At 45.6% G+C, this 15,142-nt stretch overlaps 1 protein-coding gene across 5 annotated transcripts in view; it reads left to right on the forward strand.

Annotated features, from left to right (window-relative positions):
• Positions 1-15,142, forward strand: part of LOC117356363 (retinol dehydrogenase 7-like) — a 69,269-nt gene that overhangs the window by 33,752 nt on the left and 20,375 nt on the right. Inside the window, exon 1 of one of the 5 annotated variants that reach the window (XM_033935483.1) lies at positions 9,287-9,305. The exons of the other annotated variants lie outside the window; for them this stretch is intronic. The gene's annotated coding sequence lies outside the window, so the exon portion shown is untranslated. Of the gene's footprint in view, positions 1-9,286; positions 9,306-15,142 lie in introns of those variants that run through there. 5 annotated transcript variants of the gene reach the window in all.

The raw sequence follows: 15,142 nt of genomic DNA on the forward strand, positions 1-15,142 counted from the left end.
GCCTTTAGCCACCATCGAGGCCTCGGCCTTCGATTTGGCTGAAGCCGTTTTTACATTCATGCCCCCCCAACCCGGCTTCAAAAAGTGCCAGCGGTGTGCACGACCAATTTCACTAACTGATCCTCATAATTGGTGTCTCCAGTGTCTTGGTCCCGACCATCGAGCGTCAACCTGCACCCGCTGTGCAACTTTAAAAAAGAGAACTCTTAAAAATCGAGAGATTCAACAGAAATTATTGTTTGGTGCCGAAATGTCTGATTCTACACCGGCACCGACATCGGCACCGGCGCAGTCGGCACCCACATCTTCGACACCACGCGATACCGCGGCGGTGTCGACTCCAGGTAAGCCGGCTAAGAAGCCTTCCCCGTTGGAGCGTCCTCCGGTCTCGATGGCAGCGAGCCCAATCCTGCCGACCTCGAGGCGCCCACGGAAGCGCTCCGCTCCAATAGAGGTGAGCCCCTCTACATCGGGGTCCTCATTCTCGGAGCGTAGAGCGGCACCACAGGTACCATTAAAGAAAAAGACGGTACCGGTGCCTTCCCTTGAGGAGCGTATAGCTGCTGTTCTGAAGGCGCAACTTAAAGAACAGCTACAGCACCTCCTGCCTTCAGTCCTGGCATCGACTTTACCGGTACCAGTCCAGTCTGAGCCACCGGTACCGATAGTGGACCATCCTATTTTATCGACATCCACTTTGTCGGTACCGGTACAGTCGGTTTCCTCGGTCTCCATGCCGATTCTGGCACCGGAGCCGAGAGCTCACCATCAAGCTGTACAGACTTCGGCTCCGGTGCGTACAGTGACATCTCCCGGTACCGAATCAGGCAGGTCGGGGAAGTCTCTTCACAAATCCCATCATTTAGAGCCTTCCACTCCAGAATCTCGAGACCGGAGTTTTCAGGTTCGGGACCCTGACTTATGGGGTGACTCAGAGGATCCTATTCTTTCGGAAGGAGAATGCTCTTCTGGTGATGAGGACCCGTCTGCTTTAGGAGCCTCCTCTAGACCAGAAGTGTCTTCCTTTTCTTCATTTTTGAAAGAAATGTGTGACTCTCTCTCCATTCCTTTGGAGGCTGAGTCAAAGAAATCCAAGGCTTTTCTAGATGCCTTGGACTTTGACCAGCCTCCAAAGGAATACCTTAAATTACCTCTCCATGATATTCTGAGAGAGACGTTCTATAAGAATCTGGAATCTCCTCTAACTATTCCTGGAGCTCCCAGAAAATTGGATTCCTTGTATAAGGTCATTCCTATCCCTGGGTTTGACAAGCCCCAACTACCTCATGAGTCCCTTTTAGTTGAGTCCACTTTAAAAAAGTCCAAAGGGGCTAGTGTATATGCCTCAGTCCCTCCTGGCAGAGAGGGCAAATCTATGGACAAGTTTGGTAAAAGGCTATACCAAAATGCTATGTTAGCTAATCGATCAGGAAATTATGCATTCCATTTCTCTTTCTACCTTAAGCAGCTGATTCAAAATCTCACTGCTTTTGAGAAATATCTTCCTGATCGGAAAAAGTCTGCTTTTCACCACACTTGTTCATCTCTTTTACAGCTCCGAAAATTCATGGTAAGATCCATTTATGATACTTTCGAGCTGACCTCCAGGGCCACAGCCATGTCAGTGGCCATGCGACGGCTAGCCTGGCTTCGCGTTTCAGAACTGGACGTTAATCACCAGGATCGGCTAGCCAATGCTCCTTGCTTAGGGGATGAGCTGTTTGGAGATTCCATGGACTCCACTACTCAAAAACTATCAGCTCATGAGACCAGATGGGACACACTTCTTAAAACTAAGAAGCCTCCACCATCCAGACCCTTTCGTCCACAATCAACCTACCAACGTAGATTTGTGGCTCGTCCTCTGCCTCAAACTGCACAACAGCCTAGACGTCAGAGGCAACAGCGACCAGCTGCTCGACAACCTCAGCAACAGCAGCAGGTAAAACCTACACCTGCACAAAAGTCTACCCAGCCCTTTTGACTTGGTTCTCCAAAACATAGCCAGTCTTGCTCCTTCTACCCAACTTCCACAGCCTATAGGAGGACGCCTTTCTTATTTCATAAGCCGTTGGGAAATTATCACGTCAGATCAGTGGGTCCTGAACATCATCCACCACGGCTACTCTCTCAACTTTCAGACTCTACCTCCTCCAAGTCAACCAAAAGAGTCTGCTTCGCACACTCATCAGTCTTTCCTTCTTCTCCAGGAGGTTCAATATGTCCTCCTTCTGAATGCCATAGAGGAGGTCCCTCTAGATCAAAAGGGACAGGGATTCTACTCCCGTTACTTTTTGGTCCCCAAAAAAACAGGAGATCTCAGACCCATTCTAGATCTCCGCGATCTCAACAAATATTTGGTCAAAGAAAAGTTCAAAATGCTTTCTCTAGCCACTCTTTATCCTCTTCTAAATCAAGGCGACTGGCTATGTTCCCTCGATCTCAAAGAAGCATACACTCATATACCGGTCAATCTGGCCTCCAGACAATACCTCCGCTTCATGATCAATCGTTGTCATTACCAATACAAGGTGCTATCCTTCGGTCTTGCCTCCTCTCCAAGAGTGTTTACCAAATGCCTGATTGTGGTGGCTGCTTTTCTACGCTCCCACCACCTTCAGGTGTTTCCTTACCTGGACGATTGGTTGATAAAGACCAATTCATCTCAGACAGTACTCCAAGCCACCAACCAGACCATCAGGTTTCTTCAACTTCTGGGGTTCGAGATCAATCTACCCAAATCTCATCTCATCCCCACTCAGAGACTTCAATTCATAGGAGCTGTCTTGGACACAGTCCTCATGAGAGCGTTCCTGCCGTCCAACCGTCTTCAAACGCTTCAATCTCTCTGTCAGCAGGTGCTTCCACAGCGTTCCATCTCAGCAAAGCGAATGATGATTCTCTTGGGTCACATGGCCTCCACAGTTCATGTCACACCCCTCGCACGTCTTCACCTGCGCACTCCTCAATGGACCCTAGCTACCCAGTGGTCCCAAGCGACGGATCCTTGCTCACGACACATATCTGTGACATCATCTCTTCGTCAGTCTCTACAATGGTGGTTGGTATCCTCAAATCTATCCAGAGGTCTTCTGTTCCACCAACCTCCTCATCAACTAGTCATCACCACCGATGCCTCCCCTTATGCATGGGGAGCTCATTTGAACGAGTTCCAAATTCAAGGCCTTTGGACAGTCCAGGAAAAGAAGCGTCACATCAATTTCCTGGAACTCAGAGCCATGTTTTATGCCCTCAAGGCCTTCCAGCATCTTCTCTTTCCTCAAGTTGTCCTGTTGTGCACAGACAATCAAGTTGCGATGTACTACATCAACAAACAGGGTGGGACGGGCTCCCGCCTCTTATGCCAGGAAGCCCAGAAAATCTGGACTTGGGCCATAAATCACCATCTATTCCTGAAAGCTATTTACATTCAGGGACAGGAGAATTCCTTAGCGGACAAGCTCAGCAGAATTCTCCAGCCTCACGAGTGGACACTCGATCCTGTAACTCTACAATCCATCTTCGCTCAATGGGGCACTCCTCAGATAGACCTCTTTGCAGCTCCTCACAATCATCAGCTGCCCCTATTCTTCTCCAGACTCTCCTCTCCTCACCGTCTGGCAGCAGATGCATTTCTCCTCGATTGGTCCAATCTGTTCCTGTACGCTTTCCCTCCTCTGCCTCTCATGTTGAGGACCTTGTTCAAACTCAAGAGGGATCAAGCAACCATGATTCTGATTGCTCCGAGGTGGCCCAGGCAACATTGGTTCTCCCTTCTACTTCAACTCAGTTCCAGGGAACCTTTTCTTCTGCCTCTGTTTCCTTCTCTGCTTACTCAACATCAGGAAACCCTTCTACATCCCAACCTACAGTCTCTGCACCTGACAGCTTGGTATCTCTCGGGCTGACTTCTCATGATACACTCTTGTCTCAGCCTGTTCGCTCGATTCTGGATGCCTCCAGGAAACCGGCCACTCTTCAATGTTACCATCAGAAGTGGACAAGGTTTTCTTCATGGTGTCTTCTTCATCATTATGATCCCACTTCCCTTGCAGTGGAGACCTTGTTGGATTATCTCCTTTCTTTGTCAGACTCTGGCCTCAAGTCTACTTCAATCAGAGTCCATCTCAGTGCTATAGCGGCTTTTCATGAGCCAGTCCATGGAAAACTCCTCTCAGCTCATCCCTTGGTATCCAGGTTCATGCGAGGTCTTTTTAATCTGAAACCACCTCTTAAAAGCCCTCCTGTTATCTGGGATCTCAATGTAGTTCTTTCTGCTTTAATGAAGCCTCCGTTTGAACCATTGGCTACTACTTCTTTCAAGTTTCTCACTTGGAAGGTACTTTTCCTTATTGCTCTTACCTCTGCCAAGAGGGTCAGTGAGCTACATGCACTAGTTGCGGATCCACCTTTTACACTCTTCCATCATGACAAGGTGGTTCTGCGTACACATCCAAAGTTTCTCCCTAAGGTTGTCTCTGAATTCCATCTCAACCAATCCATTGTTCTGCCTGTCTTCTTTCCGAAACCTCACTCTCACTCGGGAGAACAGGCTTTACATACTTTGGACTGTAAAAGGGCTCTGGCTTACTATTTAGACCGCACTAAGCCCCACAGATCATCTCCCCAACTCTTTCTGTCCTTTGATCCGAATAAATTGGGATACCCTGTCTCTAAACGTACGTTGTCTAATTGGCTGGCAGCGTGCATTTCATTCTGTTATGCTCAGACTGGACTAACACTGGAAGGTTCTGTCACGGCCCATAGAGTCCGAGCCATGGCAGCATCTGTAGCTTTCCTCCGTTCCACTCCTATTGAGGAAATCTGCAAGGCTGCTACTTGGTCCTTAGTTCATACTTTTACATCTCATTATTGTCTGGACACTTTCTCCAGACGGGATGGACACTTCGGCCAATCTGTTTTGCAAAATTTGTTTTCCTAATGGCCAACCTTCCCACCATCCCTCTTTTTGTTAGCTTGGAGGTCACCCATCAGTCAAGAATATGCTGCCTGCTTGTCCTGGGATAAAGCACAGTTACTTACCGTAACAGGTGTTATCCAGGGACAGCAGGCAGATATTCTTGCATCCCTCCCTCCTCCCCGGGTTGGCTTCTTAGCTGGCTTATCCTAACTGGGGACCGCGCACCTCTGTCGGGCGGGAAGGCACTCGCGCGGCCTACCAGAACTTTCTAAGTTCTTAGAGTGCAATCACTCTAAAATTGTCCGTACCGGGGCTCCGTCGGTGCCGTCACCCATCAGTCAAGAATATCTGCCTGCTGTCCCTGGATAACACCTGTTACGGTAAGTAACTGTGCTTTGGGGGGGGGAGCAGGTGTGGGGAAGTCCGGAGCTGCAGGGCTGGCGTTAGAGGCAGTGAGAACCAGACAGCTAAGCGTCCAATGTCGCCTTAAAAACCGGGCCGGCTGTGCACCCCCCCAAGGCGTGCATCTGAGGCGGACACCCCCCCGACCCCCCTTGGTACGCCACTGTTCCCCAGGTTCTCAGGCTGCTGCACTAACCATTAGGCCAGTGGTTCCCAACCCTGTCCTGGAGGACCACCAGGCCAGTCGGGTTTTCAGGATAACCCTAATGAATATGCATGAAAAAGATCTGCATATAGTGGAGGTGCCAGGCCTGCAAATCTGCTCCATGCATATTCATTAGGGCTATCCTGAAAACCCGACTGGCCTGGTGGTCCTCCAGGACAGGGTTGGGAACCACTGCATTAGACTACTCCTCCTAGGCTCATTGGGGCCAATATTGCGACCACAGGAGGGAGGCCAGCTAACCACTGCTGTTGGCACTGAGCACAGATTCAAAGCTAGACAATTTACAGTGACTGGCACTGAATATCTGGTCTATTTTTAACCGGCTCAAACTTACCAGCTAAGTGAAGCACTGGCTAGTTAAGTTTATATATTTATTTATTAAAAAATTTATATACTACATACAACTATGCGGTTTCCATATCACATACATAAAATCTTGTTTCCCTGCGATTACCATAGATAACATAGACATGTATAAACAACATCATAATCATCCCTGTTATAAACAGGGATAGAACGCAAATTCAATCAATTCAGATATACAAATAAGCTTTAAATCATACATTGCTGTCAAAATACATTGCCAAAAATAGACCAGCTATTTGAATGTCCTGATTTGCTGCTAAACTTGGCAGTTCCATCTAGAACAAGAACAGCAGCTCCCCTGTGCATTGGCTGTGTCAGTCACAACGCCCCCTTGCTTAATGGTGCAGTGTCCATGTGAACAAAAAGCCAAAAATAAAGGCACACCCTTGGGTTTGGGATTTATAGCATCTCAGATTTTACTTCCAAAGAATCTCTCCTCCCATCACCCTGGTTCTGAAAACTGTAAGATGTTTCTAAGCTAAAAGTTCACACGCCTATTGTAACACTAGTAGAGGCAACTGCTAAGCTGTTTTTTTTCAAATGCTTTTGTTGATGTTGTTTCATTGTAAAATGCATAGTTACTTTTTGGTATGCAGTATATGAAATATGATCAACTTTAAATGTGTTTCTGAAATCCAGAATTGTATGTACTCTGCATATGTGCACACACGCACACATGCACACACACACACACCTTACACATGCAAAATGCAGGCAAAACTGACATGCAGCGCAGGTACAGAGTACAAGCATGCATGTGTGTCCACACGCTTACAGACAAACATAAAAAAATTTCACAAGCCATGATTTGCAGGCTTCCCCCCAATGTTGACGCAAATTTTGGAAAGAGTTAAATTTAGATCTATTTATCTACATATAAATAGATAAGTGTGTATATATATGTATATACAGTAGAACCTTGATTTACGAGCATAATTTGTTCCAGAAGCATGGTCATAAAACAAAATACTCGTATATCAAAGTGAGTTTCCCCATAGGAACTAAGGGAAATTCGCTTGATACGTTCACCCCCCCCCTTCCCTGAGGCCAGCGGTGCTGCTCCACCCCCCCCCCCCGAGAACCGGCATCGCTCCCCCCCCCCCCGCTCACACAGGCTCTCCCGTGTGAACCTGCACCCCCCACCCGAACAACTTCAAACTTACCCCCCGTCTGGCACCGGCACGCAGCCCACAGGACGTGCCGGTGCGAGACAAGATTTGCGAGAATGTTTTGCTCGTCTTGCAAAACACTTACAAACTGGGTTACTCTCAAACCAAGTTTTGACTTTATACCTGTGCATCGCAAACTGTGTGCAGTGGCACACTAGTGTGCTGCCTGAGATTTCAAGTGTGCCGCAAGATACGGGGGAGGAGGAAAGGCAACGGCGCCAGCTGACTGCCTACAGGACATGCCTCTCGCAGCAAGAGGCACATCCTGTAGGCAGTCAGCTGGTGCCAGGGACTCTCCTTCTTTCCACTTGTCTTCCAGCACCTCCCACTGGAAGCTGAGGGCCTGCCTGGAGGGCCTTTCCAAATGCACGGACATACGCATGATGTCATCGCATCGATGTCTGCATACTTCTGGATGCCTCAAGCCACAGTCACTATGTTTAGTGTGCTGTAGCTTGACAAAGTTTGTGAGACACTGATATATCTACTATAATATAAGCTAAGCACGCATGTGCACAATTACCTACGTGATCCGTAGGTCCGTGGCCGGCAGGAGTGCGCATGGGCACATACAACGGTCCCTCTTTCGCAGATCCCAAGGTGATGTGCGGTCTTGCCGGCTCCCTTTTGCCTGGCTGAAGTTTATTTTTAAGTTTAAAAGCCGCGGCAATAGCTCATCTCATGAGCCGCACCTGCGTCGGAGAAGGCTTCTGACGCAGGCGGCAATCATGAGAGGAGCCACTGCAGCACCTTTAAACTTAAAAATAAACTCTGGCAAGGGACTAAGGGATCCGGCCAGACCGCGGGAAGTGAAGGGAAGGGGGGGCGACAAGGGACTAAGGGAGTTGGCCAAACCGCGGGAGGGAAAGGAAAGGGACTAAGGGAGCAGGCCAGACCATAGGAAGGGAAGGGAGGGTAGGGGGAAATTCTGCTGCTGATGCACAGAGATGTGGAGGGGTAGGGAAATACCACTGCTGCTTCTGCTGCACAGAGAAGTGGACGGGGAGGGAAATACTGCTGCTGCTGGCACAGGGAAGTGGGGTGGGGGAGGGAAATTCTGCTGCACAGGGAAATGTAGGGGGAGGGAATGCTGCTGCGGCTGCTGCACAGGAAAGTGGGGGGGAGGGAAATGCTGCTGATGCATAGAGAAGTGGGGTGGGGGAGGGAAATGCTACTGCACAGGGAAATGGAGGGGGAGGGAATGCTGCTGTGGCTGCTGCACAGGGAAGTGGAGGGGGGGGAGAAATGCTGCTGCTGCAGAGGGGGCAGAGAGAGAGAGAGAGACAGATAGAAAGACAGACAGCGGGAGGGAGACAGAAAGAAAGGAAGAAAGCCACAGGGCCAGGGAGAGAGACAGAAAGACAGACAGACAAACGGGGCCAGGGAGAGAGACAGACAGCGGGAGGGAGACAGACAGAAAGACATATGTTCTAGCACCCGTTAATGTAATGGGCTAAAAGACTAGTATATATATATTTACTACTACTATTAATTATTTCTATAGCGCTACCAGACGCGCACAGCGCTGTACAGAGTCACAAAGAGTAAGAAAACCGTCCCTGCTCGAAAGATCTTACAATCTAAACAGGCAAGACAGACAAACAGGATGTCATGGATACAGTTAAGGGGAACGGTTAATCAGCTGGCTGGATTGGAGGGCCGAGGAGTAGGGTTAAGGATTGAAAGCTATATCAGAAAGGTGAGTTTTCAGTCTGCTTTTAAACAAGGGAAGGGGCTTGACGGACAAACTCGGGTAATTTATTTCACGCATAGGGGGCAGCTAGATGAAAGGAATGAAGTCTGGAATTGGCAGTGGAGGAGAAGGGTAACGTTAAAGGTGACTTATCTGAGGAATGGATATATTTATACATATAGGTATTGCCAATGCTTCAATTATTGGGGGCGAGGGTGATTCCTGAGGCAGGTACAAACAGTTATGTGTTGGTGTCTGAGGCAAAGAAAATCTCTCAATCCCCTGTGCACACAGAACAAACTGGACACTATCTGCAGATAGATTCTGAGCACAAACTGTTATATAATTAACTGGGAAATCTGTTGTATCTCTACACAATCCGCACATGGACAAGTTTCCCTATTTCTGAGGATTTTTATAATTGAGGTTCCCGTACCTCCTTATTGTAGGTGTCTTCAGGAGAAGACCATCCTGTGGGATCCGGAGAAAGTTCGACTGCCTGATTCTCCACCATTTACTGTGGAAAGTGTAAATAAATAAACACTAGCTTGTGCTCTGAATTAACAATTGCTTATTAATATATTGATATATAAGGACATACATGTCTTAAATGTAGACAAGGTATGTTCTAATTTATAGACAAAGCCAAACCTTTATATAGGGAATTTGACATCTAGAGCACAAAGGGATCACATAAATGCGTAAAATATGTATTATCATGAATGCATAGGTCAGTTTACTAATGACTTCATATATATGGTTAACATCTTTGCGATAGACTCCATTACCCATTATTTATTGGGGTTAAAATTGGTAACTGTTTAAGATATGAATGCCCTACTATGTTCTCCTTTCTTGAGGGTCTCAGGGTCAAGTAACCTATGTCCTGTCATTCACATTAAAGACATTAGGTAAGGTACATCTGATAAAAGGAGTTAACCCCTGTGCAGCCTTGGAGGGGAGAGGTCTCCTAGAAGGACAGCATCACTCTGGTGAAGTAGGAAATAGTCCTGTAGCCAAGACCTGCCCACCAGGGGATGCAATATCCTTTTGCACAGAGGATGTGTCTCCAGGGGCATCTGCTTAGGAGGGAAGGGTAAGGACAGCTGTTATAGTTGGTGATTCAATCATTAGGCATGTAGATAGCTCAACTTGTACTTCACTAATCTTTTGTAAACCGCATAGAACTTAACGGTACTGCGGTATATAAACTGTTGTTATTATTATTATTATAGCTGGGTGGCTGGTGGGCATGCGGATCGCCTGGTCACTTGCTTGCCTGGTTCAAAGGTGGCGTACGTTGTGTATCACTTAGATAGGATTTTAGATGGGGAGGACCCAGCTGTCTTGGTACATGTAGGTACCAATGACATAGGCAAATGTAGGAGGGAGGTTCTGGAAGCCAAATTTAGGTACAAGCAAGATGCTAGGAATTATTTAAAAAGGGATGGTTAACAAAACTAAGAATGTTATAATGCCTCTGTATTGCTCCATGGTGTAATCTCACTTTGAGTATTGCGTTCATTTCTGGTCTTCTTATATCAAGAAAGATATAGCCGTCCTTTTTGCTGGGCCTTGAGCATCTGCGCATGGGGGATGCCAGATCGCGGCGGGGAGAACGACGACACGAGTGGGGGGATGCCGGATCGCGGGGGGATGGCAGATCACGCGGGGGGTGGGTCCTTTGTGAGCGGGGGGGGGGAGCAATGCCGGTTCTCGGGGGTAGAGCAGTGCCACTGGCCCCGGGGGGATGAGGGGGGTGGGTGGGAGGGAATGAATCAAGCGAGTTTCCCTTACTTTCTTTGGGGAAACTCGCTTTGATATACGCTTCGATATACGCTTTGATATACGAGTAATTTGGTTTACGAGTATGCTTCTGGAACGAATTATGCTCGTAAACCAAGGTTCCACTGTATGTTGGAACTGGTTGTGTTATGTAACTGTTCAAAGCCATTTGCCTCTTTCATCAACCGAGAGAGTAAAATTAAGAGTTGGAGTTTAAAATCTGGTATGTTCTAATGTTTTTGAATAAGTGGGCTGTCTGAGGCATGCTTTCAGTGCGCCTCCCCCCCCTGCGTAAGATTTGGTCCCAGCCCTGGTCTCGACAAAATTAATTATATACCGCTTCTACCACCATCTGTACAGGGTCTAGGCAACCACCTAGCACCCCATTTAACCAAGGGCCTAACACCTGAAACTTTACCAAACTGATTAAAATGAACAAATAAAAAGGGAATGGAAGAAACAATGATCTATACCAACAAATCATCATCATACAAAGAAAATCTAATCTCTAAATGAGACAAAAAAAAAATCCTTCTCTGCAGTGAGAGGCCCAAATTCTCTACATGTTGCTTTAAATTAGGTGGCAGTTTAAAAATAAAAAGAAGGTGCCAGCATCACATCTACAAAGGCACTTAGCAGTGCCTAAGGTCGAAGTAGGCATGGTCTGCATCATTAGGTGCCTCTCTAGATGCGATTCACGTTAAAGGTAGGTACTTGAATTGTAGGCCTTCAAAACCCTGGCCTACATTTCTGGTGCCTATCTTTGACATTCACTACGATTTTACAAATGGCACCTTAACGTGATTGGCATGTGACTGGTGCCATTTTTGTAGGTGCTGGCCGATTACAGTGCCATTTGCAGAATCAGGCCCAGACTGTCTAATAGCAAATGCTAGAGGTTCTACAGTAAATGTTAAACAAGAGTGGAAATAATAATAATAATAACAACAGTTTATATACCGCAGGACTGTGAAGTTCTATGCGGTTTACAATGAATTAGAAAGATTCTACAAATTGAATGGGACATTCATAGTTATAGATTGGTGGTTAGCAGTTTACAGGATCAGATTTGGGGGGTGAGGTTGTGATGGAGTCGATTGGCAATCCATAGAGAAGGCATCCAATGGCAATCCATAGAGAAGGCCTCCAATGGCAATCCATAGAGAAGGCATCCAATGGCAATCCATAGAGAAGGCCTCCAATGGCAATCCATAGAGAAGGCATCCAATGGCAATCCATAGAGAAGGCATCCAATGGCAATCCATAGAGAAGGCATCCAATGGCAATCCATAGAGAAGGCCTCCAATGGCAATCCATAGAGAAGGCATCCAATGGTAATCCAATTAAAAACTTTCACAACAGGATTGGAGTAAATGTACTCTTGAACAGTTAGGTCCCACTTCATAACTCTAAATACCTTCCACTCAACTTGATCAAATGCATTCTCTAAGACTAGGGACACCGCAAGCAATGGCTGTGGTGCAGTACCAGTCAGGGCAATAAGATGACACAACAACTGTGAATTATCTGAAGTAGATCTTCCTTTCATAAAATTGTGATCACAGTATCCATTTTGAAGACAGGTATTTTGATGACAGTATCCATAACTTGAGCCAACCAATCAGCCAAAATTGTAGCTTAGATTTTACTATCCACATCATGTAATTAATGAAATCAGTCTATAATTCCCAACCTTTAATGAATCTTTCCCAGCTTCAGAATTACAGCTATTCTAGCTTCCGTAAATGCCCTTCCACCAGATTAAATCTGAAAAAACGGCTGATACACCTTAACTAATAAAGGAACAGATTCAGCTAAACTTTTTCTGATAATATTTATTCAGATCCCCCTCCTAACGTATCTTTCCTTTTTATGTTCACTTTCCTCTGATTATTGTAGTTCTTCCCATTTTACCCTCTTGTCCCTGTTTGTCTATAGTTTGTGTATTATTTGTCTTACTAACTCCCCTTGAGGTCTATTTTTGTAAAAGTTTTAACCTACTCTTCTGTCGTTTTTGGAAAAAAAAAATTTTTCTTTTTTTTTAAATTCTTTATTCATTTTAAAATCAAATACATAGTGCAAACAATTAAACAAACAAGTAATATATCAAACTGCACTTTGATTCAATCAAATACTATAAAATTATTAAATCCCACCTCCCACCCTCCCTCTTCCTCACCCTCCCTCCCCTCCTGGATATGTATACCAATCTTTCATAAACCAAAGGGAATTAATATTACAATATCATAACTTGCAAGATTTTGTTAATGGGTCCCATATTTCCTTAAATTTACTATGATGACTCCTCTGTAAAGAAAAAATGTTTTCAAACTTATAAATTTGACAAACGGACTCCCACCAAAAACTATAATTCAAATTATCACAATTTTTCCAATTTTTCATTATCATCTGCATGGCCACTCCTGCCATGATAAGAAGCAATTTGTTCTTATTTGCAGTTATAGATTTCTTAGTGAACAATGTCATTTCAAATAATATTATATCGTATGATATTGATAGTGGAACTTCCAATATTAAAATAATTTGACCCCAAATGGTTTTCCAGAAGTTGAGTATCAAATTTTTCTTTATTTGTACACTGCTTAGAAGTTTGATTGAGCGGTATAAAAAATTTTAATAAAACTTGAAACTTGATAGTACGCTACACTAAAACTATCCAATCCTGGTGACTTGTTCAATGACAATGTCTGAAGTATTTTACAAATTTTCTTTGAAGAAATTTCCACTTCCAAGATTCCCTTTGCAGGTCTGATAACTCCAGATGCTGCAACCTACGTAATAAATCCACATGGTCTAGAGAAGAATTAATCTCAGAGGAGTTCAGAAAGTAATAATCAGGTTTCAAATTCCTCTCATGTCTTCCTATCCAACACACTTCCATTTTGAACCTTATTAAGTGCTCTGATCTTATTAAGTACCCTTCAAATGCTGCACAATAAAAGCTCCATGCAGACCATATGAAGAAAAGTGTTTGTAAAATTAATGCTCCCAGGAGATAACATAAGAACATAAGCAATGCCTCCACTGGGTCAGACCTGAGGTCCATCGTGCCCAGCAGTCCGCTCATGCGGCGGCCCAACAGGTCCAGGACCTGTGCAGTAATCCTCTATCTATAGCCCTCTATCCCTTTTTCAAGCAGGAAATTATCCAATCCTTTCTTGAACCCCAGTACCGCACTCTGTCCTATTATTGGAAGCGCATTCCAGGTGTCCACCGCACGCTGGGTAAAGAAAATCTTCCTAGCATTCGTTTTGAATCTGTCCCCTTTCAACTTTTCCGAATGCCCTTTTGTTTTTTTATGTTTTGAAAGTTTGAAGAATCTGTCCCTCTCTACTCTCTCTATGCCCTTCATGATCTTGTAGGTTTCTATCATGTCTCCTCTGAGTCTCCGCTTTTCCAGGGAGAAGAGCCCCAGTCTCGCCAATCTTTCAGTGTATGAAAGGTTTTCCATGCCCTTAATCATTCGTGTTGCTCTCCTCTGGACCCTCTCAAGTATTGCCATATCCTTCTTAAGGTATGGTGACCAATACTGAACACAGTACTCCAGGTGCGGGCGCACCATTGCCCGATACAACGGCAGGATGACTTCTTTCGTTCTGGTCGTAATACCCTTCTTAATAATACCCAACATTCTGTTTGCCTTCTTCGCGGCTGCTGCGCATTGTGCTGTTGACTTCATTGTTGTGTCCACCAGTACACCCAAATCTCTTTCAAGGTTACTTCCCTCTAATATTAATCCCCTCCCCCATTTGGTAGCTGAACATCGGGTTCTTTTTCCCTATATGCATAACCTTGCATTTCCCTACATTGAAGTTCATCTGCCATTTATTTGCCCACTCCTCCAGTTTGTTTGAGATAGTGCTCGAAGTGGCCGCATTTTACCAAGGCTGCATCAGAGGCATACAACTGAAACAATAAAGCTTTAATAAAACCCAAACCAATAAATTTGTATATGAATTTAAAAAAGGTACAATCAATAAGACAATCCTAATGATAAACATTAGAAGAATAGGTTACCCAACTTGTACACACAACAGCTTCCACCAGTGCTGAAAACCTGTTAAAATAGCTTAGAGTCAGGAGGAGTTTAATTACAACCAAGACACTTAAAAAACATCTAAAACAACTTTGTTCAACAACAATAACCTGGCAGGAGGGATACCCACTCCCTCCTGCCACCGACCCCAGACTCCCACTCCCCTTCCCCTTCTCCATACCTCAAAAAGTTGGGAGCAGGAGGGGTCTGAGCACCCCTCCTGCTCCCAACTTTTTGAGGTATGGGGAGGGGGTCAGGGAGTGAGGGTCTGGAGTCCGGGGTCGGTGGCAGGAAGGAGTGGGTATCCCTCCTGCTGGGTTTTATCGAGGGTGGGGGAGGTATTTGCTGGCAGGAGGGAGTGGGCATCCCTACTGCCTTTTTCTTCGGGGGTCGGTCGCGTTTGTCAGTAGGGCAGTGGTTTTTTGACAGATTTGCCTGTCTTTTTATTTTTTTAAATGGGCAGCTATTTTGTGTGTGTGACACATGCAAAATATCTGTGCCATGGGGAAAAAAAAAAGATAGG

The sequence above is a fragment of the Geotrypetes seraphini genome, chromosome 3 (assembly GCF_902459505.1).
Source record: "Geotrypetes seraphini chromosome 3, aGeoSer1.1, whole genome shotgun sequence".
Taxonomy (NCBI): Eukaryota; Metazoa; Chordata; class Amphibia; order Gymnophiona; family Dermophiidae; genus Geotrypetes; species Geotrypetes seraphini.